Genomic DNA, 7,500 nt, shown 5'->3' on the forward strand with positions numbered 1-7,500 from the left:
GTCTATACAATGCGTCCTTCTTTGTCATGCTTTCCCATGTCTATACAATGCTTCCTTCTTTGTCATGCTTTCCCATGTCTATACAATGCTTCCTTCTTTGTCATGCTTTCCCATGTCTATACAATGCTTCATTCTTTGTCATGATTTACCATGTCTATACAATGCTTCCTTCTTTGACATGCTTTCCCATGTCTATACAATGCTTCCTTCTTTGATATGCTTGCATGTGTTTTACTGGCCTCTGCTTTACTCTACTTTGTTAAACTTCAGCCCCTTTATAAGCACCGAGAAAGACTCAATGAATAACAAACCTTTCTCAATCAATGCTTAAATGAACTAGTTTAACCTTGATGAATAGTGTTCAGTATGTCATCTTAGTTCATATATTGTAGCATACGTTTCATATCAAAGTATTGTGGCCATATTCATTTGAGTTGATACAAGGCAAATGTGACACATATATACTGTATAATATGCATTCCTGTGTAGTACAAGGTGCTGTCATTGCTTACCTGTGACTCTGTTGGCACTCCAGATGTGGAAACAGGTCCTTCCTGCTGAACTAACAGAGAGAAAACCTTCATGTTAGCAAAGCCCTGGTGCTGGGAGCAGCGCAGTGATTTACACTGAGCTGCGAGAGTCTGCAGCCATGGTCCCATTCAAAAGAAATATTTCTCAGGGATTTTTAAAGAGGGATTGTCAAGAGGCTGTTTTTATATCTGAGGGCAATGAATTCCAAAGATGAGATGCCTTGATTTGGGGATTTTAAAAGCAGGCACATGATTTGATCTCAGTGCACAGGTAGAATCACACACCTCTAACAGAGATGTAAGGTAATGTGAGCATTTCCAGTGTGCACATTATAAACTAAACACAAACAATGACATTCTCTATGTGTGTAAAATGGTATTCTCTAGTCCTCCTGTTCTTCCACATGCCCCCGGCCATGCCCTGTGGTCTCAATGTTAACTGCTGGAGCTCAGAGTTAGGCTCTCTCTACAGGGAGTGCATGGCTCTCTCAAACTATAGTGCCTGAACCTAGAACAGGGGCTGCCGTTCTGGTCCCCTCACCAATACAGAGACAACATTGCACTGGGGGAGGTGCAGAGCAGGGCAGCTAGGGTGATCCCAGCTCTTAATGACAGGAGCGGTGAGGACAGGTTAACACAATGAAATCTCTTCAGAGAGAGCAACAAGAGAAAGAGGGGACTTGACTAAAGTCTTTAAAATCATAAATAGCACAGAAAAAGTTAACCCAAGTCATGTCTTCAAGTTTAGCACAGAGAGAAGAACAAGAGGGCATACATGGAAGCTGAGTGAAAGTAAGTTTAGAGCAGAAGAGAGGAATCATTGTTTCACACAGAGAGTTAGAAATGCATGGAATAGCCTGCGAGGTGAAGCAGCAGGATCTAAAACACTGGGAGCGTTAAAAAAAGATGAGATTATGTGCTAACACTATGTATCAGCACACATGCATTTACCAAGTGGCTATCATGTAAACACTCAGTAATTAAAGACACTTCATGTGAAGTGTTACAGAAGTTTCGTAAGGGTTTCTCATTTTGCTTGTCCTGGGTAGCTCAGCGTGTTTCTCATTTTGCTTGTCCTGGGTAGCTCAGTGTGTTTCTCATTTTGCTTGTCCTGGGTAGCTCAGCGTGTTTCTCATTTTGCTTGTCCTGGGTAGCTCAGTGTGTTTCTCATTTTGCTTGTCCTGGGTAGCTCAGCGTGTTTCTCATTTTGCTTGTCCTGGGTAGCTCAGCGTGTTTCTCATTTTGCTTGTCCTGGGTAGCTCAGCGTGTTTCTCATTTTGCTTGTCCTGGGTAGCTCAGCGTGTTTGTCATTTTGCTTGTCCTGGGTAGCTCAGCGTGTTTCTCATTTTGCTTGTCCTGGGTAGCTCAGCGTGTTTCTCATTTTGCTTGTCCTGGGTAGCTCAGCGTGTTTCTCATTTTGCTTGTCCTGGGTAGCTCAGCGTGTTTCTCATTTTGCTTGTCCTGGGTAGCTCAGCGTGTTTCTCATTTTGCTTGTCCTGGGTAGCTCAGCGTGTTTCTCATTTTGCTTGTCCTGGGTAGCTCAGCGTGTTTCTCATTTTGCTTGTCCTGGGTAGCTCAGCGTGTTTCTCATTTTGCTTGTCCTGGGTAGCTCAGCGTGTTTCTCATTTTGCTTGTCCTGGGTAGCTCAGCGTGTTTCTCATTTTGCTTGTCCTGGGTAGCTCAGCGTGTTTCTCATTTTGCTTGTCCTGGGTAGCTCAGCGTGTTTCTCATTTTGCTTGTCCTGGGTAGCTCAGCGTGTTTCTCATTTTGCTGCTCCTGGGTAGATCAGCGTGTTTCTCATTTTGCTTGTCCTGGGTAGCTCAGCGTGTTTCTCATTTTGCTTGTCCTGGGTAGCTCAGTGTGTTTCTCATTTTGCTTGTCCTGGGTAGCTCAGCGTGTTTCTCATTTTGCTTGTCCTGGGTAGCTCAGCGTGTTTCTCATTTTGCTTGTCCTGGGTAGCTCAGCGTGTTTCTCATTTTGCTTGTCCTGGGTAGCTCAGCGTGTTTCTCATTTTGCTTGTCCTGGGTAGCTCAGCGTGTTTCTCATTTTGCTTGTCCTGGGTAGCTCAGCGTGTTTCTCATTTTGCTTGTCCTGGGTAGCTCAGCGTGTTTCTCATTTTGCTGCTCCTGGGTAGCTCAGTGTGTTTCTCATTTTGCCTGTCCTGGGTAGCTCAGCTAGTCTTCCTGCCTGCACTTGGTTACATTTTAATTAATTACAATTAACAATTACAATCGCAGCTGAAATTACAATTACAATCGCAGCTGAAATTACAATTACAATCGCAGCTGAAATTACAATTACAATCACAGCTGAAATTACAATTACAATCACAATGACAGTTTATTCAGTTATAGTTAAAGTTACCATCATGCTGCTGTAATTCCAGTTATACTAAACTATTCCCCACACTAACATGTTCACTCTGCTTATAAGCACCTGAGCAATGCTCACAGGTGCAGATACAGGAACAGGCTGGCAGACAAATACAGGACTAACAGGACTGAGAACGCTGAAGCTTGGAAAGGTGTGCAACTGAAGCGTGATGAATCAGTTATATAGTAGAATTACAATTATAATTACAACTACATTTACACAGGTGTGCCAAGAGTCAGCTACAGTTCGAATGCCATTGTAATTGCAGTGAATTATGAATCACACAATTCCAGCGTGATTGACTGCAGGTCTGCTGCACGTGTGTGTACAGATCCAGATGCAGCTGCCCTGATTGACACGTATCACAGGGCGTGAAGGTCGCATGTATGACTGCAGCTTGACACACAATGCTGAAGCAATAACTCATGAAACGCAGGGCGATTCTTTCAATTACTCACCCGCCCTGCATGAAACGCAGGGCGATTCTTTCAATTACTCACCTGCCCTGCATGAAACGCAGGGTGATTCTTTCAATTACTCACCCGCCCTGCATGAAACGCAGGGCGATTCTTTCAATTACTCACCCGCCCTGCATGAAACGCAGGGCGATTCTTTCAATTACTCACCCGCCCTGCATGAAACGCAGGGCGATTCTTTCAATTACTCACCCGCCCTGCATGAAACGCAGGGCGATTCTTTCAATTACTCACCTGCCCTGCATGAAACGCAGGGTGATTCTTTCAATTACTCACCCGCCCTGCATGAAACGCAGGGCGATTCTTTCAATTACTCACCCGCCCTGCATGAAACGCAGGGCGATTCTTTCAATTACTCACCCGCCCTGCATGAAACGCAGGGCGATTCTTTCAATTACTCACCCGCCCTGCATGAAACGCAGGGCGATTCTTTCAATCTCTGTATTTGTTGTTTGGCTAATCCAAGAATATGATATTTTTTCCCCCTGTATTGTATCTTAGTGGGTGGTGAGGTGTTTATGTGAATATTAAAATAGCCAATGCACCTCTGACAGTCAATCAGAGTACTCTGGGTGTCTGATCAATTCAGGGGCAGTAACTCCCCGCTGCCAGGATGCAGATTCGGGTGTTTCTGTCAGATTGTTGGTTGTCAGGCCCCTTGATTTATCTCTTCCAACGAGGCACTAACTAACAGTGCAGCCTGCCTGCATCCAAGCAGCCTCGCCTTCTTTCCTCTCACGCTCTCTCTATCCCTCCCTCCCCTCATTCCCCCCTCTCTCTCTGCACACTCCTCTTTGCTGTAGGTGCAGGGCAGCCATTACAGAGAGCCCTCATTAATGAATCCCCTCTATTTTTTGCTGTGTATACCTATGTGTATAAATCAAGTGAATGCACGTTCACTGCATAGTGCTGTTCAGCTTCATGTGGGTTACTCAGCCTCCACGAGATGAATTCTACATCTCCTTTCTTTCCTCGGCTCAGAATTCACACGGCTCCTTTTAGCATTTTCCTCTCCTGTGTTGTAAAAGGCTCTCGTGTTCTGCCTGTACGTTTGTTTGTTAGTCGAAAGCCCTTGAATTCAGGCCCTGTCTATTTCTGGGAGCTGTTCGGTGTGGGCTTGTGTGATGGATTGATTTTTCATGCTCGTGTTCACTGAGTCACATGCTCTGCTCCTGCAGCTGCCAGCCCAGACTCAGTCTCAAGTGCTGGGATGGTTAAAAAAATCCCTACCTGGTAACACTGTAAGACAACGGCCACAAATTCCTAATGAATTCCGGCTGAATCCCATAGGAATGACACCTCGATATCTTCTGCACCATTCAGTTTGAATTCTGCCCTGTTAATTCATCATGATTTCATTTTGGTCCCCTCTACCCGTTCCCAATGATTTCACTGTTTGTTCTTCACTGATTCATACCCTCTTACTCACCCACCAGGGGACTGTGGGAAGTGTTCATTCAGGCATGAATGTAGGCCTTATACACGTGAGCAACATGATCTGTTACAAAGGAACGTGAAATGAACACAGGTAATTAAACCCACCTGAATTAACAGGGCTGAATTCACAATGAATGAGAGGGAGTGCAGACGATATTCAGGTGTTATACCTGCTGTGGGATTCAGCTGGAATTCATTAGGAATTTACAGACATTGTTTTAAAGGGTTACCAAATATCTTTTACTGTGGCTCATTTTTGAGGCATAATAAAAATGTTTAGTTTATCTGAGGTCTAATGCGATTGTAAAAATGCAGGAATCTTTCTGCACATTGCTGCACAGATAGGGGTTGGTGAGGAAGGAAACGCTATCCCACTCAACAATGTAATTGAACTGAACTGTATAGAGAGATTTGTATCACTCTAATGGTGAAACACATTAGGCATTCCTTTTTAATTAATCTTCAGTAAGGAATAATAATAATAATAATAATAATAATAATAATAATAATAATAATAATAATAATAATAATAATACTTGTAAGAAGTTGCAGGCTAGCGCACACACACACACTGTGTGAGAGAGAATATCAGAGAATGCTGTGAAGTTAGAGGACTGTGCCGTGCCCCGCTGCTCGTGAGATTCTCTCTCTGAGACAAAACAAAACCAGGGCAGGATCTTTCGTTCATTCTTCCGCTGCATGTAAATTCAGCACCCAGTCCGTTAGCTGTCTCAGTTGTAACGGATCTGACCACATCTTTCACTTACAGGGCGAGTTTAAAGTTTAAAATGATTACAGGAATATAGTCAAGGCGGTTGTGTTCTATGCATGCTGTTGAGCTTTATCAAGAGGACCGTCTCTCCGGCTGTGATACAACTGGGGCCTCATAATCTGGGGGTGTGTTAAATGGAGGCTGTCTGTCACACTTAAGCTGAGGGAACACGAGCCACTTTGTGGCTTGGACCTTGCTTTCAGGAGACTAGGTTTCAGGCCCCTGCACGGCACACCAGGGGAGGCTTGGGGTTTGATACAGCTAAGTTGTCTCAAATGATGTCTCCCAGGCTCCTGGAACCAGGTTTCAAGCCTCTGTTCCTGAAAAAGTTGCTTTGTGTCCCCTCTGCTTTTTGAGGATGAGTTATGATTGATAACGCATTCTTTAGAGAGTCCTAATCTGAATGGTATGACACATACAGCCTTGTTGAAGATTATCTTAACCTGGGCTGGGTAAATAAATGGGCGAGCCAAGATGAAACCCGAGCCCTGCGTGCTGACGCAGCACCCCACTGTGTCTCTACACACACGCTACGATCGGGGGATGGATGTGACACATGCTCCGAGCTGGAGACATGATACACTGACACCGTCTGCCTCAAGAAAAAACAAGAGGCACTTAGGCCTTTGTGAAGAAATGTTTGCTTTTTTGCACGAAAGCTCAAACTATAGCTCTTCAATCTATATCCGATTCTCTCTCACCGTGTCTGCTGTGCTTCTATTTATAGCGCGGAGCGTACAATTCAAGAGACGCTCATAACGGCAGGTTTACGCAGCGCACAGCACTGAAACAGTACTGGAGTATTAGCTTCTCTTCGCTGGGATTATAACACAGCCTTGACAGAATGAATAGTGAATACGCTGGGCTGCGTGTGTTAACCACACTGTTACAGCACTGCTGCTAACCCTCTTTCAAGCCAATAGCTCATATAAATAGACCTTCGCAGTGAACCATCCTGGTGGATTGGCAGACAGTTGTAGCTTTAGCAGGCTCTTCCCACTGCTGACCCCTGCTCTGTTTGCTTTCCTCAAGGAGAAGCATGCAAACCTTATAACACTGGCAGGCTCTCCCATTGTATGTGTTTAGTTTATAAGGTGCACACTGGAAATGCTCACGTTACCTTACATCTCTATTAGAGGCGTGTGACTCTACCTGTGCACTGAGATCAAATCATGTGCCTGCTTTTAAACCCCTAAACTGAGATCTGATCTGGGCCGGCATGTCTTTGTATATCAGGCACCTCATCTGAAAATAAATATGTATTTTAAATCTGACCGGGGTTGCGAATCGTGGAAGCAGAATCATGTCAATCTGAGTTGTTTTACTTCACTCTTTTATTTTGTATTACTGGTTTTCTGGTTGTTATTGAATAATTTCTCTCTTTTATGCCATTGATTTTACAATGTGTTATTTCTTGCCAGGACCCCCTTGAAATGAGATGTGTATCTCAATGGTTCTATCCTGGTTAAATACATAAATAAAGCTAGCAGGACAAACTGTTTGCTGTAGTGTAATAATATGGAAGCAATATTAGCCCTGGTGCGTACAGAATGCAACCTCAGAGGTGTGACAAAGACCAAAGTGACTCCTCTGAGTGACTGCTGTGGTGATCTGTCTTTAATCTTGTGCATGCAAATATAGACAGTATATATTGAAGCTCAGCATTTACATCGTTCTAAAGGAAGACAAATGCAGTGGTGCAAACAGAAAGGACCTAGCTAGGGAACACAGTTCACTACGCTGAGTAGGCTGGACAGTAGGGCTAGTTTTCTAACAGAGGAGTAAACAGAGCTTGAGATAGTTGTGCACCTGTCTGTTCTGTGCTGTATCTTACAAGCTATGGAAATGTGGGGGTCGTGATTGTCTGCTTTGCTCTGATGTTTTATTTCCTTAACCATGCCCCTCCTCACTC

The 7,500-nt window shown here is 44.2% G+C and overlaps 1 protein-coding gene across 1 annotated transcript in view; it reads left to right on the forward strand.

Annotated features, from left to right (window-relative positions):
* cacna1ab (calcium channel, voltage-dependent, P/Q type, alpha 1A subunit, b) overlaps positions 1 to 7,500 on the forward strand; it is a 71,859-nt gene that overhangs the window by 5,227 nt on the left and 59,132 nt on the right. The window lies entirely within an intron of this gene.

This window comes from Polyodon spathula, chromosome 38 (genome assembly GCF_017654505.1).
Source record: "Polyodon spathula isolate WHYD16114869_AA chromosome 38, ASM1765450v1, whole genome shotgun sequence".
Lineage (NCBI taxonomy): Eukaryota > Metazoa > Chordata > Actinopteri > Acipenseriformes > Polyodontidae > Polyodon > Polyodon spathula.